Below are 24,973 nucleotides of genomic sequence, written 5' to 3' on the forward strand. Positions count from 1 at the left end.
GTCTAGCCTTCCTGTCTCATCTAAGAGAAAAGCAGCAGAACAATTAGCTAACAAACAAACCCCCCAAAAATATAGGACTTCTGCTTCTGTGACGATGCAGTAGAGAGTAGATGTATGTTCTCCTTCCTGCTAAATACCTCTAAAAGTTTTGGAAATTGTATACAAAACAAATGTAAGAAGACTGAAAAGTAGCAAGAAGCAAGCCAATCAGTTAGGGAGCTTGAGACATAGAAATGACACAGTGCTGAGTTCCTAGGTTTGCTTTTTGCCTTATATAACCAAGACTTGGACCTGAAGAAGCCAGGAAATGCCAAGGGTCACAGGCAACAAAAGCTCCAACAAAAACCTGCTTTCCCAGCCAGAGGACCACAAAAGGACAACACAGCAAGACTGGAAATTTTCAGACAACATCCTTCTGTTCCACACAAACACAACAGGAGAACAAACAAACAAACATCTGGCCCCAACCCCAACAACACCAGCAAGAGCCAAGTGGAGGGCCCAGACTTCCGCCCACGCTAGGCTGTGGTGAGGTGTTCCACAGCCCTACCCTGTGGTGTTGGTGGAGACCACATGGGGAGCCTCTGTCCTCATCCAGCACTAGCAGGATAGCCTTTTCCCTCCTGATGGACTGGGAGACCCGCTGGGAGACCCCAGTGTAATCCAAGCCACCCCTCCATTGTGTTAGTAGGGACCACATGGGGACCTAGACTTCAGCCCTACCTCAAAGTCATGTAGCAAGCGCCCCTCATTTCCAGTGTAATGGTGTCCGAGTAGTAAACCTGAACTTGTCTCCACCTGGAAGTAATGAAGTGGTGCCTTCCTCTCCCCCAGCTCGACTGGTGTTAGAACATCTACTTAAAACAGAAGTTTGTCTGTTTGTTTCTTTTTTGGTCTTTTGTCTTTTTTAGGGCCGCACCCACGGCACATGGAGGTTCCCCGGTTAGGGGTCCAATCGGAACTGTAGCCGCCGGCCTATGCCAGAGCCACAGCAATGCCAGATCCAAGCCATATCTCCGACCTACAGCACAGCTCACGGCAATGCCAGATCCTTAACCCACTGAGCGAGGCCAGGGATCAAGCCTGAAACCTCATGGTTCCTAGTCAGATTCGTTTCCACTGCACCACGACGGGAACTCCATAAAACAAGTTTTAAATAAAGTACTCCTTAGCAAATATAAAAGAATAGGTATCACACAAAGTACATTCTCAGGCCATATGAAATTAAACTGGAAATAAGTAACAGAAAGATGGCTGAGAAGTCCCCAAGCATTTAGAAATTAAATAACATACTTCTAAATAATCCACCTGAGACCTCTTGAGTTAAAATTTTAAAATATTTCAATTAATTTAAAATTAAAATATAACATGAAAATCTGTGGGATATAGCAAAAGTATTGTTTAGAGCAAAATTTATAGCATCAAAGGTCTATATTAGAAAATAATAAAGATTTTAAGTAAATAACATAAGCTTCCAACTTAGGAAACTAAAGAAAGAAGAGCAATGTAAAGAACAAAAATATAGAAATAATAAAAATTAGAAGGGAATCCATGACATCCAAACCAGAAAAACAATGATAAAAGCAACTAAACCAAAACCTGGTTCTTTGAAAAGCTCAGTAAAGTTGATAAGCTTTTAGCCAATCTAACCAAGAAAAATGAGAAGAACGAGCCACAAGATATTCGCTAGATGTTGAATTTTACCTCAACATCAATGGGAAATGTGAGGGAAGAGGACACGTGGGTTGACCTCCTCAGCGACCCCACTCCATAACATATTCTGCCCTATAGCCAGGAATCAGCACTGGGGACGCTGAAACAACTCGTTTGGTACATGATCCTTTAACTGGTGGCAGAAGTATGGGAAGCTGACATCTACCTATAATTTCACGAAGAGTTTGTTATTCTGAAGAGTTCGGAGAAGAGGTCAGCAAGTAATTGTGAGAAGTTGATGCTGAGGATAAGAAATGGAACAGGGAGGAACACAGGCATCATTGAAGCAGGATCCCTGTATTTCACAGAGGTCACAGTTGAGAAGGACATATGTAGGCACAATTTGATAGAGAAAAAGTTGAATGCGTGAGTCAATCTAATCATAGATAAAGGTTTTGGAGCCAAGTGGTAATGAAAGCCAAGAAGGGAGGATGGGACTGCCTAAAGAATTTGGGTAAAAGTGGGAAAAGAAAGGGGGAGAGCTCTAGGTAGCTGGGTTCCATAGAAGGGATACAGGATCATGGAATGAATGGAGTGACTTCCTCCCCCAACACACAGAAGACCCTGGAGAGGAGCATCCCCCAGTCCAGTGACTTCTGGGTACTGGGATGACTCTGGAACATTTCCTTGTCCCTGAATAAACTGCTGTTATTTAAGATGTGCTACCATTTCTTCCATTTATCTCCCCTCCTTTCCTCCCATGGGAAAGAGCGGTTCATCAACTCTATCAGAGAGGCTAAAAGAAATCATTAATGTTAATTCTGTTCAAAAGATAGAGAAAATCCTTTGAAAAAAATTCTGGATGCTAATGCAGTAAATTTATTTTAATTTATTTTCACCTAAAGGATTTTGTTTCTTTGGATTTTCTGAAGAATTTTTGTGTGGTAAAGCATTTTTTCCCCCTCAGCTTTACATGAGGTATAATTGATGAATAAAATCATAACACATTTAAAGTATAAAATGTGATGATTTGATATATGTATACATTGTGAATGGTGAAGCATTCTTGACTGAGATTAAATACATGGAGTGATCAGTTTGACTTCAATCCTTTTTAGCTTCATCTCTGTTTTAAACGCCTCACTCTACCTGTTCATGAAGGTCTATTTTTAGTTAACTCGGGATTTTTCACGACTCTTGCTATCTAACAAAAGTTTCTAAAATTCAGAAACTTTCAAAAAGTTAATGTGTCTTGTTACTATGCATTTAGGCTTAACAAATTCTTTAAGTGTATCCATTTGAAATTTACTCTGTCTTTTAGTGAATGTACTAAATAATGAAAGTGTCATATAATTCTCCACATACTGTCACAAAGTTTGAGAACTGAACATTGTACCCTTAGCAATAGTAATCAGGATTTCGATTCTCTTTGAATGAAATGAGGGATCCACACTCCTTCGTGACTAATACAGAATTTGGAGCTAGATACCCAGACGTAAACGGGAAATAGTTCAGTCTACTGATCTTCTTCATATTAATAAGTGAAGCAAGAAAAGGAAGGATTGACTGTGCTTCTCTTACAGGAAATGAAGCAGTGGGAATTAGCAGGATTCCAAGCATGTGTAGAAAGACTGATAGAGAAAAAAATTAAGCAATATATTTGCATTATCTACCAGGGTTTGAAATCTAAGGCAGGTAAGGAAAACATACGCAAAAACAGATTTTGGCCACTGCAGGAGTGTTAGCTTTCAATAAAGCACAATTTATTGTCTATTTTATAACAAAATAGATTTCCTCTGGGGGGGGGGAAGGACTTTCTAGGGCATAGTATGTAAGAGAAACATTTTAATTTTAACTCCCTCAGTGACAGTGACCCCTCTGCCCTCTCCATTTTATAAATTATTGACAAAGCGTCAGGAAGATTCCAATTGTGCAACAGCTAATTGGCCCCTCTGGTCATTTCTCAATAGCCCTGAAGAGTTCATTGGTTTTAGATAAAGACTTTCCCGGAGTTGGAGGCTTAGGCATTCCAAGAGTTTGAATAAGTTTGTATTCTTTATTTGCTTTTTAAATACAACATTTGAGGCTAAGGCTTGGCAAAGAACTATGAGGTTGGGATATTTGCTTGCTAAGGAAAAAATGAGAACCAGAATTGGTATTTTAAATGGAGTTAAATTTGAAATATATATTTTAAAGCAAAAATAGACTTTAGCTAATTTTAAAATAAGGGAAAATGATTGTTGACATACAATGGCTGTAAACAAAATTAAGTTATTATGCGGAAAGATTTAAAGGTAAGAATAGTTAAAAACAATATTGTCATTCTCAAGCAATATTTTAAAATGTATTTTAGAAGCCTTTAACTGCTATCAAGATTTTGGCTGTCATGATGTGTTATTTCTATCTATGAAAAAATTTTTTAAAAAAGGTTTTGAGCTGTGACGTGGTTGGATATAAGATGAAAATACAGCTTATATATGAAACAGAGTGTTTTCTATTCTCTTTTTGGCATTTTTATTTTGGTGGAGAATTGCAGTGCCAAACAAACACTTTTCCTTCTAGCCCTCTGTTACCTGTGACCTCTGCACTGTAAGAAGCACATCCATGCACATGCAGTGGGCTTTTCACACAGAATGCAGTTATTAATCCAAGCCGAGGGGTGTCTCAGTCCACACACTGGACCCATCCACAGCTACGACTAAAGCCGAAATGCAGTTATTTGCCAGGCTCTTGTTTCCACACACATTGTTTTTCCATTGCAGTGCTGTTTACCAAATTATGGTTTGGGGGTGAGGGGTGTGTGCATTGATGTGAGTGTACAAAGATGAGAAGAGGTCAAAGCAATTTACCCCTATTTCTCACTTCTTCAAAGTTCTGTGTTTAAGAATATTATTTCAGTTGTTTATAACAATAAGGTTGCAGAAGCTGTATTCGATACTTTCTTAGAGGAGGACATGCCTAAGAACTTTCTGCTTATCTCAGTACATGATATACTGAGATGTAACAATTTTTTTCTGTTTTATCTTTCTTAAACCTTGTGTTTTGGTCACACGTTATGTTTCTGTTAACTGATAAGAAAAAATTTAAAAGAGGGGGAGAAAGAATGAGAGGAAGAAAAATATTTGAAAATTTAATAAAATTAGATTTCCTTTCCGTTCAAAATTTTAAAAGACTAATATTTCTCAAACATTCTTCCACACAGTATGTTTTCAAAGCAACCATTTTCAGAAAAGAGGAAAAGTAAAAGGAGTAAATTTTATACTATGCCAACCCCAATTCAAATGAAGACTTTTTTCTGAAATGCTAAAGAATATCAACACATCTGAAATTATGTTTAGAACGTTTATAAAGGAAAACCAAAGGCATCACTCACAGTCTAATTAAGAGTTAAAAATGGAAGTATTTAGGAAATAAAGGCAATTACCCAGTTCTAACCTAGAATTCAACTGTCATTTGGGAATCTTCCCACCATTTCAGCTGTATTGTGCACTTCACAGAGCAATGTTATACACAGTACACGGTTTATTATTTTCATTTCTCTGATATCTGTTGCACACATTTGGGACATAATAAGAACACTTGTATTTTTTTATCCCTTCTTGCATTTTAGAACTTTAATTACTGAAAACAGACGTTTATACTTATTTACTTTCGCATTCCAAAACTTTCCTAAGATGATGATGAAAAGGCATACTCATACTTCTATATTTTTAGTAAAAAATCAACTCCTAAATGTCCTGGTTTGTTCACTGAGGGAATTTTGTTTTGCACCTGGTATGGCCCAAAGTATCACAGCTCACCACCTTTCCAGACGCCACCCTTATCCTCATTATAAAATCTGGTGTTAGAAGGTTTGTTTTTCCATGCTCTGGTTTATAGGATCTCTGGTAGCCAGAGATCACAAATAAGATTCTATGTGCTTGGTATCTATTGTCCTCAAAAGTCAAGTGGTCAGAAAGGCAGACGGTCCACAAGAAAAACCACAGGAGAGCACCACACATCTCTGCGCATCAGGGCATGGGCCCCAGCGCTGCTCTCAGGGCCACCAACGCACATGGCCACATGCACAATGAGCAGCCATGTCAGTGCCTAGAGGGCTCATGTCCGGTACCACCCAAACGTCATTCTGCTTCGCACCCATTTATGCAATTTTCAATGTTGGAAAATCATACCTATGACTCACAGAACATCACTAGATATTGTTGCTCCTTTACTTTGAGAACAAAGCTGCGAGGTCATTACTAGCCAAAAAGTAGTAGGAACACACAAATTTAACAAATCATTTAACTGTATCTTAAATTGCACGGCAGCACCAATTACTATAAAGCAAAGTGTCATTACAGTAGAACATCAGTGCATCTCTGTGCTCTAGAAACTATGAAGGTATATATGATAAACTGGAAAAAATGCAAACTCCTACGTGCAGTATTTTTGCATCTCTTTTAGTAGCAGATGGAGAACTTTTAACCAATGCTGCTTCTCTATACACCACCAACACCTAGATATCGGTTTTAATGCTATACTGCAATAAAAGAATCCCAGACTCCTTGAGGCCAGGTAATTCCATATTGTGAAGCGAAAAAATCACCACGAATAGGAAACATTTTGTTGTTAAAACTTCAAAGGTACTATGCAAATCTTAGGAGAAGGCTAGAAAAGTGTCAATTTAAAGACTGTCTGTCCTACTAGTCAATGCGTAAAAGTTTGAACATAAAATAATAAACAGTAGATCAATTATGTTTCATTTGATAATGATATATTTTGTTAATTAAACTGAATGAGAAAAGTTGAACTTTTTAAAAAGCATGAGTTCATAACAGTCCTCAAAAGAAATAAAATGTATAAATTGTTCACAAGAGAGTTGTAATATAAAAGAAAAGTCTATATAACAGAAACATGAACTGGAGCATTCATTATATTTCTTCTGTAAATTAAATGTTTATAAAGGCATTATTCACTATTAAACAATTCCTAGAACTCACAGTTAAATACTTTTTTCTCTCATGTCACAGTTCAAATCTATTTTCACTAGCATTCCATTAACTAGAATTCAACTACCTGATCACAACTAATTATAAGAATGAAAAATATAGGTTAGCTTTGTGCTCCACCAAGAGAATAAAACTGTCTCTGAAAAATCAGCCATGCCCTACCCTAATAACATACTATATTTCTTTTTTCTTTTCTTTTCTTTTCTTTTTTTTTTTTTTTTTTTGTCTTTTTGCCTTTTCTAGGGCCGCTCCTGCAGCATATGGAGGTTCCCTGGCTAAGGGTGGAATCGGAGCTGTAGCCGCCAGCCTACACCACAGCCACAGCAACTCGGGATCCAAGCCATGTCTGCAACCTACACCACAGCTCACAGCAACACCAGATCTTTAACCCACTGAGCAAGGCCAGGGATCGAACTGGCAACTTCATGGTTCTGAGTCGGATTCGTTAACCACTGAGCCACAATGGGAACTCCACACTATGTTTCCACCTTTGTAAACAAGAGGGGGAAAGCAGAGAGGGACAGTTAAGTAACCTAAATAATTTCGGAAAAATAAGTCTGTCCCCTCAAGGAGGGTTTGGCAAAAATTTCAAAAAAGCACAATGTAGGAGCAGTGAGTTTCCATTTTATTTGGGGACCTTACTAAAGGACTAGCCTAGGAGACAGCCTCTCAGATAGCTCTGAGGAATTGCTCCCAAAAGGCAGAGAAGGAGCTGGATATATACAAAGTTCAATTTTTTTTTTTTTTTTTTTTTGTAGTTTTCACCAAAACCTTTCAGCAGTTAAACAAGCTATTAACAAACAGCAACACACACAAAAACTACCAAACACAAAAACTTTATCATGAAGTAAATGTACAATATCTTCAGAAAAAATAAAAAAAAATTTAACTGTGTCTTGGCAATTAAACAGTTAAATATTTTAAAATCCTCTCTGTTTACCAATAACACTCCGTCTATAGCTTATTTGCTGAATGTTGAGGATGGTTCTTCTTTAGCATTTTTAAGCACTCAGTATACTGAATGGTATTTTAAGTACCTGATTTCATCTAAATCAACAAGTAATGCCCAGAGCAGTTCATGGGGTTAGAGGTTGTCTATGAAATGATTTTCTGTTCTTCATTTATAAAATTGATGATAGGTTTAAGGCAACAATGAAAAAATATTTCCCCATGAAACAGAATAGCTGCTACTCTGATTACATCTGCTGCTGTTGAAATTATTACCCGAAGGACAGAAATGATATGTAATTTGACTAATTTTCTATAGTGCACATCTTATCATGCACTAAAATTAACATAGGGAGAACAATATAGGTATCATAAAAAATAATTTTGCTTTAGTTTATAGTTTTCTGTGTTTCAACGTAAATATCAGAAGATGTTGACATCATCACTCCATCCCCCGACCTAAGAAGTTTTAAAATACTGAATGAAGCTAAGAAAAGACACAAGAGAATTTCTGATCTATGTTCAATTCTATACCAGTGCATATCACACACTAATTTTCTGACATTTTAAAATTGCGTGTTTTAAGATGATCTGATGGCGTTTTGGTCAACTGCAGATGTTCATGGTAAGGTGATGTTATGATTTTATGTGATAGAAAACTGCCTTTTGAGATAGACCTAATCCAAGGCACTTCTCTACTCTGTTCTTGACAATCCCTAACACGATAAAGAAACAGCCTTTATCCCGGGGATCCACAGATGAGGTGGTTATTGCTGTCTCTTAGCCCTGTTAGATCAGGGTTTTCATGAGAGGCATGGGTTATTTAACTTAAAATAGTTCATTACTAACTTACACTGCAGTAACAAGGCCTCTTAGGCATTAGAGATAAAGAGCATAGTTCAGTGTCACAAATTCAGGGACTACTAAAATGAAGTGATGAAATCATGAGAAGGATGAGCCTTGAGTCCTCTCTAACTGTTCTTATTTTTAGACGCTCATGAAGGTCTTTGTCAGAGCATTTTATGCAGTGGCTCATTTCCTGAAAAATGGGTCCCGAAGATCTTCACAGGGAAGCTGCAGTTCCTGGGCCTAATACAAATAAGGAGAAAACCCTACTAAGGAAATGTAAGATGTTTTCCATTAAGATTTTTAAGAGACATGAAGCATTTCAAAGAATTATGCAAATACATCATGCTGTGTGCCATTTAGCACATTTTATTATCACAGATTAGTGCAATTTAGTACTTGAGCAGTGAACACCACTGTCAGAGTTGCTGAAAGCATGAGGCATCTGTAGTCAGAATGCTGACATTAGCAGCCTACAAAATGTGGACGACTGTAACCATAAATTAGAGAAATTACCAAGGAGATCCTTCCAGAGGAAGGCAAAGATTTGATGAGACCCAGATGTCTCCAGAGTTCCCTCATATGTGCATAATCTCAAGGCTACACATTCTGATATTCTAAAGATTTTATTCCCATTCTTCCGGGGGACTAACGTTTTTAATGCTTCTTTGGTCAACAGGTGGAGATGGCAGTACCCAGATATAAATCATTTCAAACATGGTATTAAAAACTTATCTTCGCTCATTTTAATCAATGGATCCAGGCTTACAAGAGGTAAGACTGAAATACAGGTATACACTGGCATAAGAGAGAAAAAATAAAGGACTGTTTCCTTGCAAATATATGACATATTCTGCACCTACCTCTTCAATGAGTTACAATTTAAAAAGAGGGAGAGGAAGGAGAGCTGAAGTAAGTATTTAGTCTGTTTCTCAGTGTTTCCTGATCCAGCGACCAGGCAGAGGGGCAAAGGGTGTGTGACCTGTGACGTTACACAAGACCGGACCCTTGGAAGGCCTTTGCACTTGGTCTGAGCTCTGCTGATGCAAATCATTTTCGAAGAAGGGGTTCTTCATTTTCATTTTTCAGTGACCCCACCAACCCACAGTTGGCCTTGTCAGTGGAGTTTCAGATGCCCTGGACCTGTGGAAGTCTCTGTCAGAGGCAACCTGCTTCTAAGAGGGAGAAAATTTATCAGAGATTCATCAAGGGGACCATTCTGAACAGAAAAAATTCGATGACAGGCCTGTTGAGGCAGCCAGATTGCTCGTTGTGTCCACTTACAATTTTGGCTGAATTCTAGGCTTGGACCAGATGGATGCTGCTGGCTGTGGGGCTTGTAAAAACGAAACAAAACATTAATTAAGAGACTCAATGGAGTCCCTGTCGTGGCTTGATGGTTAACGAATCTGACTAGGAACCATGAGGTTGTGGGTTCGATCCCTGGCCTTGCTCAGTGGTTTGAGAATCCAGCATTTTCGTGAGCTGTGGTGTAGGTCACAGACGCAGCTCAGTTCCCACATTACTGTGTCTTTGGCGTAGGCCAGCAGCTACAGCTCCAATTCGACCCCTAACCTGGGAACCTCCATACTCTGCGGGTGCAGCCCCAAAAGGACAAAAGCCAAACAAAAAAAAACAAAGAGAGATTCAAGGTCCTCCTCATAAGACTAACTTTTCTCTCTCAACACTTGACCGAAGTCTGAAGCTTGAGGGGCTGGAAGGATAAAGAGTTAAGACGAAAGTCTCTGTAAATCAGAATGCTATTTCTCAAAGCCTAAAAATGCAAAAGAAACAAAGATTCACTAGGTGGAAGGGCAGCTCAGGAGTCACTAGACAAGGACAGAAAGGCCTCTGAGGGACACCTGCCAGGACAGATCTCACAGAAGGGCTGTAGATGGAAGTGTTTCTTTCTGCTCAGCTACTGCCTCTGTCAGACCCTGAGTCCACAGACAATTTCACATTGATGCTTGGACAGCTCAGGTTTGACAAAATTTCGCCTTCCCTTGAGACAACTGCTTTCCAGTTTCCTCATCCTTCCTAAAGGAGAATGACCTGTGTGCCAGCAGGACAAAGATCCAGAAATGCATAGTAAGCCTCAGTCTTTAAGGGACTCAACTGCCAACTCAAAGTGAAGAGAGGGTGTGTGCAGAAAGCAGGAGGAAGTCATTACGAATCACCAGCTGTGCTTAGAGCTCCTTTACCACGAATTTAACAGAAAGATTTATTATTGTCACAATTTACACTTTTGAAAAATCATTTCATCTTCACATAAATGGCTATTTGTTTTATCACAGAGTAAATTATAGGTAGTCAATCAATATTTTATTCTGGCAAACCTGTACCTTACAGCTAAGGTACTTTAAAAGCAAAGTCTTGTTTTAAATTTAAGTTTTTTAAATTAAGGCAACATTACGTAAAGAAATGACTACAACACTTAATGACTCAATACTTTCTCTGCCCACTTTTGACTTTTAATATTGATAGGCTGTTTTTCTGTGATAAGCTTTTCAAGGAGAATTAAAACTTTATTTTCTTTGAAAATTATGATTTGACTAATTAAGAACTGACTTGAAATTTATAGCTTCCAAGTCTGGAAATGCTTTGAAGTTTCATTTTCCTTTATCAGAAGTGAGTGGGATATTTGCTGCTGCTGCTGCTGTTTTGTTTTTGTTTATTGGTCCTAAACGAATTAATAGAGCCCCAAATTTCTTCACTCAGTCCCCTTTTGGCAATAGGACTTTCTCCCATTTCTAGATTTCACTTGACATCTTTAACACATAAATATAACATAAATGTAGTTATAAGAGTATTTAGCAAAAAGCATCAAAAAAGCAAAAATAAAAACTCAGAATTCCATTATCTAAAATTAACACCAATACTATTTTGTCATGTTTCCTTTCAAAATGCATGTTAGGATGGTTTAGTTATATTTCAATGTTATTTTCTTTTTCTTTTTTTTTTTTTTTTTTTTTTTTTTTTTGTCTTTTTGCCTTTTCTAGGGCTGCTCCCTCGGCATATGGAGGTTCCCAGGCTAGGGGTCTAATCGGAACTGCAGCCGCCGGCCTACACCAGAGCCATAGCAACGCCAGATCCGAGCCTCGTCTGTGACCTACACCTCGGCTCACAGCAACGCCGGATCCTCAACCCACTGAGCAAGGCCAAGGATCAAACCTGCAACCTCATGGCTCCTAGTCAGATTCGTTAACCACTGCGCCACGATGGGAACTCCTTTCAATGCTACTTTCTATGTGTGTCAGTAAATCATTTCTCTAAAAAAGTTTAATGTGTCAACTATATTTTAAGTCTTATATACTTGGCTGTAGTTAAATTACCGTGTTGTGAAGCATTTAAATTATTTCCAACTGCCCAGCATCCTAAAACACTGCAAGAAATGCCCTATTACTCATTTAATCTGAACTCATTTGTGCACGATGATGCCATGAACTTGGAATAAAACTGATCCTGCTTTAATTCTTGAATTTTCCTCTAGAGATCATCCTCACTTTGGATTAGAGGTGGAAAGCCTTTTCCTGGCTGATAATGCTGAACTCAGAAATTCCTTATTTACGTGTTTTCCAAAGCCAAAAGTAAGATGGAGTCACGGCAGGTACAGTCAAGACCATGTTTACTCAATGTCGAAGCAGTCTGTACACATTTTATTTATGGTCTAGCAGACCACCCTTGAGTCTCTGCTTGTCTGAATACTGGGGGTGGGGACTGAAAAAAATCTCAGAAGGAGAATGAGCTATGTGGTGGATTCCTCCAATAATTAACACGTAGAAGAGAAGATAAATTTCTTTACTATAAAAAAGAAACATGTGAGTTTCTCTATGACACAAGGGATAAGGAACAAATTTTCCTTATTTTTTCATTTCTAATCATATCTGATTGAGACACACTACTTGCCAAAGTGAAAGAGAAACTCAGTATTAGCGCATTTAAACTTTCAAGTTAACTCTGGAAGTTTAAGGATCATTCCTCCCCAACACTGGGAGAACTCCCTTTCTACATCAATCTTCATCTCTGATCCAGCCTTTGCTCCTTATAGTCATGAGCTCACTATGGAGCCCTTGTCTTTACAATACTGTGCAGTGCTGCTGCTTGTCCAGGACCCCTAAATCCTCTGTGGAATTTGAGCCAGTCATTCATGACTTTCTCCTGCCACTCGCCCCGAGTCTTCCCTTCAATGGGTGCTTCCTAACTGGTGTCCACTGCTGATGTCATGACCAGCATTCATGACTGCATGCTCTGAGCTGGCAGAGTGTCATCTTTGAGTAAATCTTTTCACTTCTAGCAGCCCCGACTTGGTCAAGTAACTGATTCTATATTCCTCTTGTTTCTCGAAGGATCTCAGAACTGAAATTCCATTCTTTGTAGCACTACAGAAGAAAACGACTAGCTTAAATTCTACAATTCTCAGTTCAAAATGTGGACTGAAAAAGCAGAGGCAAAAAATAAAATGAATAAATAAAATAAATTAAAAATAAATAAAAGAAAGAAAAAGAAAAAGCAGAGGCATTCGATGACTGTGTTCAAATGTTTTTTTTTTCTCCTGTAGACAAGGGTCAGGCTTGTAGAATACAGATTCTGTTGATTACAGAAATATTAACTTAATATATATGACATTAATTTGATTAATATTTTTGTAGTAGCACTTAATATTTATGAATTTTTGGCATAATTCAGCTAATGCTGAATTTAGAGAGGACAGAGGAGGATCTGACCAATTTAGGTTCTTCTAACACCTGACCCCTTTGAGTCTGCCCTTCCAGCTAAAGTAGACAATTAACCCTGTCTGATGTTGTCCTTGAGAATTTTATGTGACTGTCCTAACTGACCATTCTGAACATTTTGTATCTGTTCCCACCTCCTTCTTGCAATTTTCTTCTGCCTTGACTTCCTCAAGCCCATTCAGTGGCAGCCCCCCTGCTGTCTCTCTAACAACATTCTCTCCTTGCCATCTTCTACTTGTTCCCACCATGTCAATTCTGGTCTTGATAGGCACTTATTTTTCTGCACCAGTGTTTCCCAATCAAGAGTAATTTTCTTGAGATATGTTCATGAACTACAATTCTCTGATAAGTTTAGGAAATGCTGTATACCACATGCCTGTAAATATGATAGAAAAGATTTCAAGGAATGTTGCAATAACGAAAGGTTATTAACTTTGTCTAACCAGAGGTCTCCTACATCTCTTCGACCACCAAGTGTGTGTGTGTTGAGGGGGGGTGCGTATGTACGAAAATTCCATCACACTGGAAACAGATAACTAAACACTTCCTGGGCTTTCTGATCCATTCCCATGTTTCCAACATTTCCTCTGACCTATGACTGCCAAATTTTTACTCCAGATACTTTTTGTAGGTTCCAGATGCATTTTCAATTGCTGACTGGTTCTCTTCATCTCTATCTGCATTCACTACCTGCACCTCAAACTTAAAGTAATCACAAACAAGCTTTGTTATTCCTTTAAGGCACAGCTCACCTGCTGCTGACACTATCAAACCAGTCACCAAGAGAGCCCAGAGAGAGTATTTATTCCTTGACCCTTCCTTCCAAATAAAAATTTTTAATTGTTGTGCTACCTTCAATTATTTTTTAAATCTGCCATTTCTCTTTTGTTTCACTGCTGATGTTTTAATTCAGACACTCATGGCATTTTGCCTATACTATTGGAATAGTCTCAACTATTTGCTTCTTCTTGTAAATGGATCCCAAAGAGACCTAATCCAAAGGCAGAAGTATTACATAGTACCCTTGAGAAAACTGTTTACATATTTTCCATCCTCTGAAAGTAAAATACAAATTCACTGATTTTCAGGGCTGTTTTCCTCAGTTACCTCCACTTTCACCCACAAACCCACACTGCAGTCACACACAGTAGTGGCTATGTTTCCCTCAAAGATGTACTTTTTCATAACAGCTCTACTGTTACTTTTTTCTAATTTCTATCCCATTGCTTTGCCCATTCTTCACTTATTCTCTATCAATAGGTATTCATTCTTCAAGGTCCACTTAAAATAGCTTCACTTATATGAAGACTTTATGTCTGATTAAAAGGTTGAGATCATTTTTGCCTCTTTGTAAATGCCTAGGCTATGCTGTAACGTCCTCTATTGCAGTGCTTACTGTATACAATTGTAACTGTCACTGGAAAATAGTAAATGCATAATCGTAAAAATAATTATATCTTAAAAGTACTGATATCAGCACCTATGGATCACGACCTCGTCTCACACTAAAAGTGAGCTTGCTAATCTACATTATTAACAATAAAGTTCAATCATGAAAGAAATTATTGACGGAATTTAAAGAAAGTCAGTTTTTCTAGACCTTCATCATTATATTTGAAATGGTTAACCTAGTACAAATGTTTTCAAAATCATCATACCAAAAATCTCAAGTTAAAAATCTACTGAATTATATTTAATTTCTCTAATGACAAAATTAATATGAAAGTAATCACCTGGCATTCACTAGTCAATACATATTTAGAGAAATTAAATGCCATAGATTTTTTTTTTTTTTTTAGTTTGCTAAATCCTTCTTCTGCTTTTCTTCTCTTGACATGGTTGTGGTTCATTGCTTGTACTGAACACAGCACAAGTTAGTTCAGTCCCTCTTCTGGCTTTCTTATATAAACCTTAGAAATGAACAAGCAGACAAGTTTCAGCTTGTTTCCCAGGTCTTTTATTAAAAGTTACAAATCCCTTTACTTTAACTTCCAAAAAATCAGAGAGGAGGATATTTTGTTTTTATGTTTGCTACATCTTTGACAAAGAAGAAAATAAATCGCTAATGAATTGGATGTGGGAGCCAATTTCCTAAAGGATTAAGCTACTTTTGTTGAAATCTGTGTGTGTGGGTGGCATGGTAAATCCTTTAACAGAGCTGGCACCTACACCTTAGTCTAGAACATGTTTTTCTCCGCCCGCCTCTTTAACTTCTGTTTTAGCAGGTGTGGGGTGGTTTGTGGTTGAATAAAAATAAGAACGATCCACAAAAGTCCCTTGTAATTGACACTGAATCTGTCACACGAATCACCCTTACATTATGAACTTGACTATCGACCAAAAGTTTCAGGTAGAGGACATCCCAATTTGCTTTACCTGTCATGTTCTCCTAATTAAAACAAACAAACAAACAAACAAAACAGAGAACTTAATTAAAGAAGATTTTAAGTGTTCCATATCCAACAAGAATTTCAGAAGCAATTAATCTCAGAGATTTTTAATTTGCATTCAGGTGTCCCCTCTAGTCTGGTCTTTAAAGGAATGTGCATTGAAGTGATGGCATCCCATTGATATCCCAGTGAGTGTGTACATACACACACACACACCAAAAATTTGTTTTTTAATATTTGTTTTACCCTGTTTGACAATAACCCTATATGCTTCTTTGTTGATGAGAAACATTACACATATATAAATATACTTACCCAGTGAAAATTCTAGGTTTTCAAGTAAATGTCATTGGAATTGGACTAAGCCTTCTTTTTTAAAAAAATTTTTTTTGAATTAAAATCACATAATATTGGAGTTCCTGTCATGGCTCAGTGGAAACCAATTTGACTAGTATCCATGAGGATACAGGTTCAATCCCTGGTCTAACTCAGTGGGTTAAGGATCCAGTGTTGCCAGGAGCTGTGGTGTAGGTCACAGATGCGGCTTAGATCTGGCATTGCTCTGATTTGACCCCTAGCCTGGGAACCTCCATATACGGTAGGTGCGGCCCTAAAAATAAAATAAATAAAGTTACATAAGCTTTTTAAGATGCTCATCAATACCAATTATTAGACAAATGCAAATCAAAACTACAATGAGGTACTACCTTACACGGGTCAGAATAGCCATCATTAAAAAGTCTACAAATAAATGCTGGAGGGGGTGTGGAAAAAAGGGAACCCTCTTACTCTAGTGGTGGGAATGTAAATTGGTGCAGCCACTAAGGAAAACAGTATGTAAGTTCCTCAAAGAAGTAAAATTAGCACTGTCATATGACCCAGCAAATCTATTCCTGGGCATATATTCAGATAAAACTGCAATTCAAGAAGACACATGTACCCCTATGTTCACAGCAGCACTATTTACAATAGCCAAGACATGGAAACAACCTAAATGTCCCTGGACACATGAATGAATAAAGAAGCATTTTATAATGCTCTAATATTTCAAAATTTCAAATACAGAAAGGATAACTTTTAGTCATCTTAAAAGATTAAATTTTATAAGATTTACATATACAAAAGTACTACAAAAAAACAAAAACTCAAAGCCTATGTAAATAAATGTATAAAACATTTACCAAAATGCCTGTTTTTAAAGGAAGTCTGCCAGAACTAAAAATCCACACTATAGAATGAATGGAGTGCATATCTATTTAAAGGAAATACGTCTTCTCCCCTACTTCTTATTGCTTTTGCACTTGTTTTTCTGTACATATTTTTGAAAATGATCCTATTCATGCAAAGTGTTTAGCACACTGCCTGGCAGACAGAAAAGCTTAGCTACTATTTTTATTCCCTCACAAATGTTCAGTTAAAACTTTCTAAAATTCAGAAGTAATTTTCCAACTTTAGCTAGTTATGGTGATAATATGTTGAAACAGTTGCCTAAAAAAGGCACACAACTGAGGCCTGACAAAGACAAGGACTGCAGTTCCACACAGAGAGCAATAATCCTGCTTGGTCCTAGATGATGCCTTTCAAACTGTGAATGTGGAATTGTCAAAATAAATTATTAGAGGAGGAGGTTTAGATACAGTGTATTCATTTATATATTATAATTTAGGAATGAAAACCTGAGTGTGAAACTCAGAGTTTACAAACAAGTCAGCTGTAGGATACAAAGTTGGGAACAGGTAACAGTTTATTTAATTTCCAATATTATAATGTCATCTTATAGATTTCATGCTTTTGTTGGCACTGATTTAAAAAATCTTTATTTTATAAAATTTAACTTTGCTGTAGTAAATAACTAAACTATACCTTCATTAAAATCAGTCAACAAAACTAGAAAATGAGAGGAAGTGTAGTAAGTTGAGAAAGAGAGACAAATAAGGTATCTTGAAGAAAATATGAAAAAATAAATGCTATACTCTATAATTAAAAATAACAACTATTGGAGCTCTTGCTGTAGTGCAAGAGGATTGGCAGCATCTCTGCAGTGCCAGGACATGGGTTCGATGCCCCGCCAGCACAGTGGGTTAAAGGATCTGGCAGTGCCCGCAGCTTTGGTGTAGGCCACAAGTGCAGTTCGGATCTGATCCCTGGCCTGGGAACTCCACAGGCCAAGGGGCGGCCAAAAAAAAAAAGAAAAAGAAAAATACCTCTTAGGTTGTTAAAATATTTTCTATGTTATACTCTAAATGAGATATAAGCATATGAAGAAAACATTTAATTAGAATAATAAACATGTAGCTGTGATTGTAGAGATATTAAACGAAAGAAGAAAGTTTTCATTGAGTAAATGTACAACTTATAATTATAAAAATGGTGTTTTTAGAAATATATCTATTTAAATAAAAATATTTAAAAATTGTAAAAAGGCCAAAATAAATATTTCTGTTTTTTAACAGATTTTGTGGGAAAAGAAACATTATTAAATTATAAATAATTGTTGTTTTGATTTAAAAAATCTAACTGTACCTTCTAAATTACAAATACCCTTTTTTAAAAGCAAACAAAATATAATTACACTTCAATTTTTTAAAATTTATTTTGAAGGCAGAAATTACTATAAGGAAATAAAACTAGAATTTAATAAACAACTTATAAATAAATAATGTACCACTGGAAAAGCTAAAAAGTTCCAAAACTTTATAGGATTAAGAAATATAACAAAACACACACATAAACACTATGGAGTGGTGCCAAACCTTATAACACAAATTTCAAGGCTTCCAATATTTTTTTAAGTAAAAAAAAAATAAATGGGCTTATTATTCATCCCAAGAAGTGAATAAAAGATCAGAAAACATGTCTAAGGAAAGGAAATTAATAAAGAAAAAGCAAAAATGGTGATTTAGAAAATAAAAAATATAATTTATTTCACAATAAACTAACATAATTTCTTGTAATTTTTATTACAATAAATTGTAATACTTTAAAAAATATTTCTTAAAGCAACAATCAATCTCAAGCTAGAATAATGATGAAGAATGAAAGAAAACATACAGGAGAAAACAATGAAGAGGAAGATATGAATCTTCTTACTGCAAATTAAACCTTTTAAGGGACTTTTTATAAACATTAGTAAGGAGTATTATCAATGTGTCTGAATATGGATTCATTTTTATATCTTCTGTTCAGCACTTGTTTTATACTTTCAGAGGCTCAAGTATTTCTTCAGTTTTTGGAAATGCTGAGGCATCATGTGAACATTAAAATTAGTGCTGGAATTGTCAGTTTTTCTCGTTTAGATATTCTCTATGATTAGAACAGAAACTTATCCTAGTAGCCCCTTAGTAAACATTTACTGAATGAATGAACTTTCTCTTTTTTTCTTCTGGACGATTTGTTTTTATTTTTACTGGGATATACAGAATGGGTTGGGAACTGTGTCTGCAAGTTATCTACTGAGGAAACATCCATTCCAAGCTTTCTGGGATAGCTTTCTGGGCGTTTCTTTTTCCTGGAGCTGCTGTTTTGCTGGAAGCAGCCTCCTCAGGTCCACTCCTGAGTGGCCCCTTCTTGGAGGAGAATTTCCTCATTTTTGAGGGGGTCACTCTTGTTTCCTGGCTCTTCAGGGTCACTAACTGGTTCCTCGCTGGGGAAGAGTTCAACCTCTTGGAAGGATTTCCATTGCCAGCTGTCTCTTGAAGATCAATACTAACCAGCTCCTCCTTGGAAACAGATTTCTTGTTCTTGGGTTTGGAGAGAGATGGGTCTTCCCTTCCATTCTCCTGTGGAGCCTCCTGGGGCTTCTGCTTTTTCTTCTTTATGGTGAAACTTCTCTTTCAATATGCTTCTCCTCATTCTCTGAACTCCTTTTGGAACTTCTATTAAAGGTGTTAGAGGCCGTTTTAACTAGTCTTTTTGATTTTTCAATCTCTTTATCTGGATAAATTTCCTTATTACTATCATTGAATTTACCAATTCTCTCTTTGATTGTATTCCTTCCTGTATGTTTCTTTTGCTTATGTAATTTTTATTTCTAGAGCTCTTATTTATGTCCATCTGTACTTTATTCTTTTGTGTGTCCTATTATTTCCAAATCTCCTGTCTTTTGCATGTGTTGTATTCTTTTAAAAAATCCCATCAAGAAATAACATACTCACTTTAAAGTCAAATATAGACTGCTGTAATATTTTTAATATTTTTTCTGGTGAATTCAACTCCAAAATGCTTGTTTATATGACTATTTTATTATCTCTCACAGTTAATTTTCCTCATATGTTTTGTAAATTTTGTACACTCATTTTGAACGGCAGGTACTGCACTCATTCTTAGTCATAATGTTTCAAACAATTCATAACCCACTGGATTCAGATTATTTCCGCCAAGGTAGTGCTCCAGCTGTGTCTTTAGTGCACTTTTCTAGCGCACTGTGAGTGTTCTTTTTTGGGATGTGGTGTGGAATCTGAACAGTAGATTCCCCACTAAAGTGGGATACCTGGTTAGGAGCTATAGTGTGTATGAATTCACACCTAAAGATGAAGCATTCTGTAAAGCTTCAAACAGCCAAATAACAAAATAGGCAAGAGATCTGATTAGAAACCCATAATAGAAGACACATGAAAGACCAATAAACATTAAAAAGATTCTAATATCATAAGTCATCAGATAAAGGAACTTAAAGGCGAAATGCAATAGCTCTACACCAAAACTATTAAGGATACAAAAGAAAAATAACACCTAGTGTTTGAGAGGACATAGTTCACTGCTGGTTGGAGTACAAAATGATACAATCAATTTAGAGAGCAGTTTGGCAGGGACTGTTGTTGCTTGTTTGGTTTAGTAAAGTTAAAATGCAGTTACCATTTGACCTAGACATTATATTTCTAGATATTTATTCAAGAGAAACGAAAACACGTCTACATAAATGAACACAGCAGCTTTACCTGTACTAACCAAGGACCAGAAATATGTCCAGATGTCCACTAACACCTTAAAGTATAAACATATTGTGACATTTCCATACAATGGGATATTAGTCAGTAATAAAATGAAAATAACTACTGATTTATGCAACAATCTGGATGTATCTCTAAAACATCACACAGATAGTGACACAAAGTGTACATGCTGCACAATTTTATTACTATGAAATTCTGCAAAATCAATTTATAGTGGAAGGTTGCTGATAAGTGACTGCCTGGGACTACAGGTTAGGATAAAGACTGCCTGCGAAGGAATACAAAGGAACTTTTAGAGTGAAAGAAATCCTCAAAGTCTTGATTGTAGGGGCAATTACACAGCTGCACATATGGGTCAAAACTCACCAACATCTCTATTTAACTTGGGTGTATTTTACCGTATTCAAATTAAACTTCAATTAGGTTGATTTCAAAAATTCATTAGATTCTTAAAAAATTGCTTTAACCCACTATTTTTTTTTCACAAATTCTAAAATAATTTGTTTTGGAAGATCTAAAATAGGAACAAGAACTGCCAAATTCATAAAGAATGTTTCCTTAAGGTTTTGAAGGAAAATGCTTGAAACAAGTAGATTTGCACCTTCTATCATAATTCACACATAAAGATCTGAAGTATATGTATAGCAATAAACTATTAGCTTTGTTTGCTTTTCACGTGAGTGTTGATTAATTATCTGATTATCTCCCTGTGTTAAACTTGTATTGCTTATGTTGTCATGATATGCAATCATATATGGGCTACAATTTATAGCTGAATTGCACAAGCTGAATACTCTTCCATTTTAAAGGGGGGATTTATACATGGACAGAGATCTGAACTAGAAAAACTATCCTCCAATTCCCTTCCAAATTCTGGATACAATAACACTACTGAGAAAAATGATTCTACAGTACTGTTTCCCTTCACTCCTCATTTAGACCCAATGTGTTTAAGTGAAACTCTTAACCATTTCTTGTGTTCTGAGAGAAGTCTTTGACTGGAGATTTCTGCCCTTCAGGGGAAAAAAAAAAAAAAAATGTCTTCAAACCATGATTAAGTCTTGTCTGGATGGAACAGAACTAAGGCAAATGAAGAGTAGCTTTTGCGACCTAGGCAAGCTGAAATAATTTCCTCTTTGATGACTCAGATGACACAGTCATTGCCTATTTCAGGGGACTCTGTAGGCAACATAATTCAACCCTAATACATTGATATTGTTTCAAATCAAACTTCATAACATTGTTCTTTATTAGGATGAGTTTTTATAAGTCTCAAAGTATTTTTAGGAACATTTTTCTCAAATGAACCCTGAAATCAACACAGGAGATAATCATAGGTGGGACTATTACCCCATTTTTCAATTAGGTGGAGTCCCAGGGCTGTTAAATTTTTTGAGCTGGATTTTGGTCCATTATTTCATGTAACCAAGCATTGATTCACTGTGCACTTCCCTATCAATTTTGGAAAGAATTTAATGATGGTTCTAACATGTAAAATAATTTATTTTTCTCTTTGCTTGAAAACAGAAACAATGGGAGTTATGTGAAATACATGTGGAGTATTTACAGATAATTCTGGCTAGACAAGCGTGTATCTCTGAATTGATGAACTGAACTGTTATGTCCAGTTACTCTGCCAAGTTTGTTTCTCTCCATATTAATAAACCATAAAATTGAGAGAAGGCAATTTTAACTTATAATTATTTAAGAATGGAAATGTGAAGCTCAGCATTTCCTTCCACATACATACTTAAGATTTCCAGCTGATCACCAAAGATTGTGATTTACAGCTTCTGTGAAAATAAAGCTCCCTAAATAGAAACGTCTACCAAAAATATATCACTGTATTTAGATAAAGCACTTTCTCAGACATCATTCCAAGAACTAAAGAACTAAAGCTACATTATAGTGCTTTGGGAGGTAAAAGAATGTTGCTGCATGTTTTTGGATTTTACCTACTCAAGCTACATTTTAGGAGATGTTTTAAACAATGGAAAAAGTGTTACAGTCAAAAAATAATGAACCAACCCACAACTTTTCAAGGATATCTGAAAGAAATACTCTAAATACAGCCTCCTAGATGTGATTTTTTTCTTACCTAGTTTATTGAATGTGTCAGCTTACAGTTTTCTTACTTACTCTATCTACCACCTTTTAATTAAATGAGCTGATAAAATTTCATCTTAGTGCAGAATTTCCCTTGCTTGGCACTGATGCTTTGTTCTGTTGCATATCACCTGCCTTGGCTTTCTATTGTGCGAGTGTTTACACAGGGACGTGCTGTAACTCAAGAATAAGCAGAAGGTGCTTTCATTGTTATAAATCAAATTGGTTTAACCTGTGATTAGGGTAAAGGTGGCCCCAGCTTTCCAATGACTGTGCTCCCTGCTGAAAATTGCTAGGTTGCTCTTTTTCTCTTTTTTTCCTGTCACCTTAACTGGGTTTGGAGGCCTTTACAAGTCCAAAGCATTATTACTTGGGCAACCACAGTTTTCTAGTGTGAATTAATAGGCCAAATGTATTTAGCAGAACCAACCTTTGCTTTTATATATAATGCCATTGTAATTGATGTGAACTTCTTTATCTAGGTTGCAGGTATTAGATTACTTCATAGTTCTTTATTGCAATCAGCAGGGTGTTAATTTGATTTTTTTTTAACTTCTGAATCCTGTCATTCTCATTACTGGTCTCCTAATGAAGATCGATGGATAAAATAAATGAAACCTAAATATCATAATCCTAAAAATCCTACTAATCTGGAGCTCTGCAATCATTTGCTTTTGGTATTCATTGAACCATGTGTGGCTTGTAGCAGGATAATCAAGTTTTTTTGTTTTTTGTTTTTTTTGCAACAGGTATGGAGGACAAAATACAAAACCAACTGCCAATTGTGTACATGCTCAGAGTCAGTATTCACCAAAAGACATACTACAGAGAAAACTATTCTACAGAAAACATATTCTACAGAGAAAACTAGGCATATGGAAACTATTTGTAGCACAGAAAATATAACTAAAGTTTAGAAATACATTAAAGTAGCCGAATGCTAACTAATATTTCTAATGAAAATTTGGGCCTATTGTGAAATTTTTTTTTTAATGTTTAAGTTTAATTATTCCTGTAATTTTCTGAGACAAACATTTTCAACAGCTGCTTTTAAAAACTGGAGAATTGGAAGGGGGGAAAAGTGCTCTTATAATTGCTTCCTGAGAAGCATGTTTACAAAATTCTCTGTTCTCTCTTCAAAATAAATATCTGGCTTCCTACTTTAATTCTGGTCATCAGAATTACCTAAAGTTTTCACTGATAATACCATCAAGCCTTGAAGGAAATTCAAGATAATACAGAGATAGCCTTAGCTGAAAACAATATAAGACTATGATGGCTAACCTTGCAAATTTAAAAGTAAGAAAAATTATCCTGTGCAAACAAACAGCAAAGGTTTATGACATTCATATATCTTATGTAATTTAGAGCACTTACTTTAGGTACATGGATATTTGTATGAAAGACACATTTATTGATCCAAAATTTTCTTGAAACTGATGAATGTTGGCAAAACCACATCCTTTAGTCAGCTAAGAATCAGTTCCCACCAAGAGCAGACCAAGAAAACGAAAATGTTAACAGTAATTGCACACTCAGTATGTGTGAATAAATAAGAGGGATGTTCAGACTTTCTTACAACTTACACCCCCCATTAATACCCAAATATTTATTATGTTGAGTTTATATGTAAAAATTAACTGATATCTTGCACTTTCAGGACATGTTTAATAATACTACCTTGATTTTATTAATAAAATTATAATACATACTAACAGCAAATTTTTATGTGCCACATATAGTTCCTTGACTCAAATGGACAGAATTTTAGCTGCTGATTTCTAACTAGGACTAGTCATTCAGGCCAGACATTAAATACCTGATAGTTATCAAAGAAGAGTGGGTATTTATTCAAAACTGCTTTCCTTTTCTTTCGTTTAATATTGTTCGGATGTCATTAGATTTATAGAGCCTGTGGTCTCAGGATAAAATCACACCCCGCATTTCGAGAAATTTATTTTTAACAATTCTAGTTACCTAATGCTTACATTTTCTCACCAACAACTATTTAGGTTATTTCAAAGCTTAACCCTTTTATTTTTAATTAGACATGTCACATAGATGATTTCTGGCTAGGGGAGATGGTATGCCAGGTGGGGGCCTAAGGCTGCGGCTTTCCCGAGGGGCTCCCGAGCCGCCTCCAAGCAGAGCCTCCAGAGAGGGGCCAGGCTTGTCGGGACAAGGCCTGCCAGGTCCTGCACACTTGCAGGCTTGCCTGCCACCCGCAGGGACGCCTTCCCACCCCGCCAGGTTGCGCGCAGTGATGCCATAAGGATGCCATAGCAGGGTTCCCGTGTATTGACAAAAAAAAAATGTGGCAAGTGCACCGTGTTCCCATTCTCCACCCCAACTTT

General features: G+C 36.5%; 1 protein-coding gene and 1 long non-coding RNA gene across 4 annotated transcripts in view; one reads left to right on the plus strand and one right to left on the minus strand.

Moving 5' to 3' along the window:
- LOC146399572 (uncharacterized) overlaps nt 1–24,973 on the minus strand; it is a 617,271-nt gene that overhangs the window by 406,177 nt on the left and 186,121 nt on the right. The window lies entirely within an intron of this gene.
- On the plus strand, nt 8,592–23,501 carry LOC146399573 (uncharacterized). The gene is made up of 4 exons (XR_014818096.1): nt 8,592–8,717; nt 9,118–9,212; nt 11,929–12,045; nt 23,369–23,501. It is a non-coding gene; the product is annotated as an uncharacterized LOC146399573 (long non-coding RNA).

The sequence above is a fragment of the Sus scrofa genome, chromosome 10 (assembly GCF_054392235.1).
Source record: "Sus scrofa isolate SSC_HxYL_T2T_F1_AM1 chromosome 10, Sscrofa_HxYL_maternal_Yorkshire_Landrace_v2.0, whole genome shotgun sequence".
NCBI lineage: Eukaryota > Metazoa > Chordata > Mammalia > Artiodactyla > Suidae > Sus > Sus scrofa.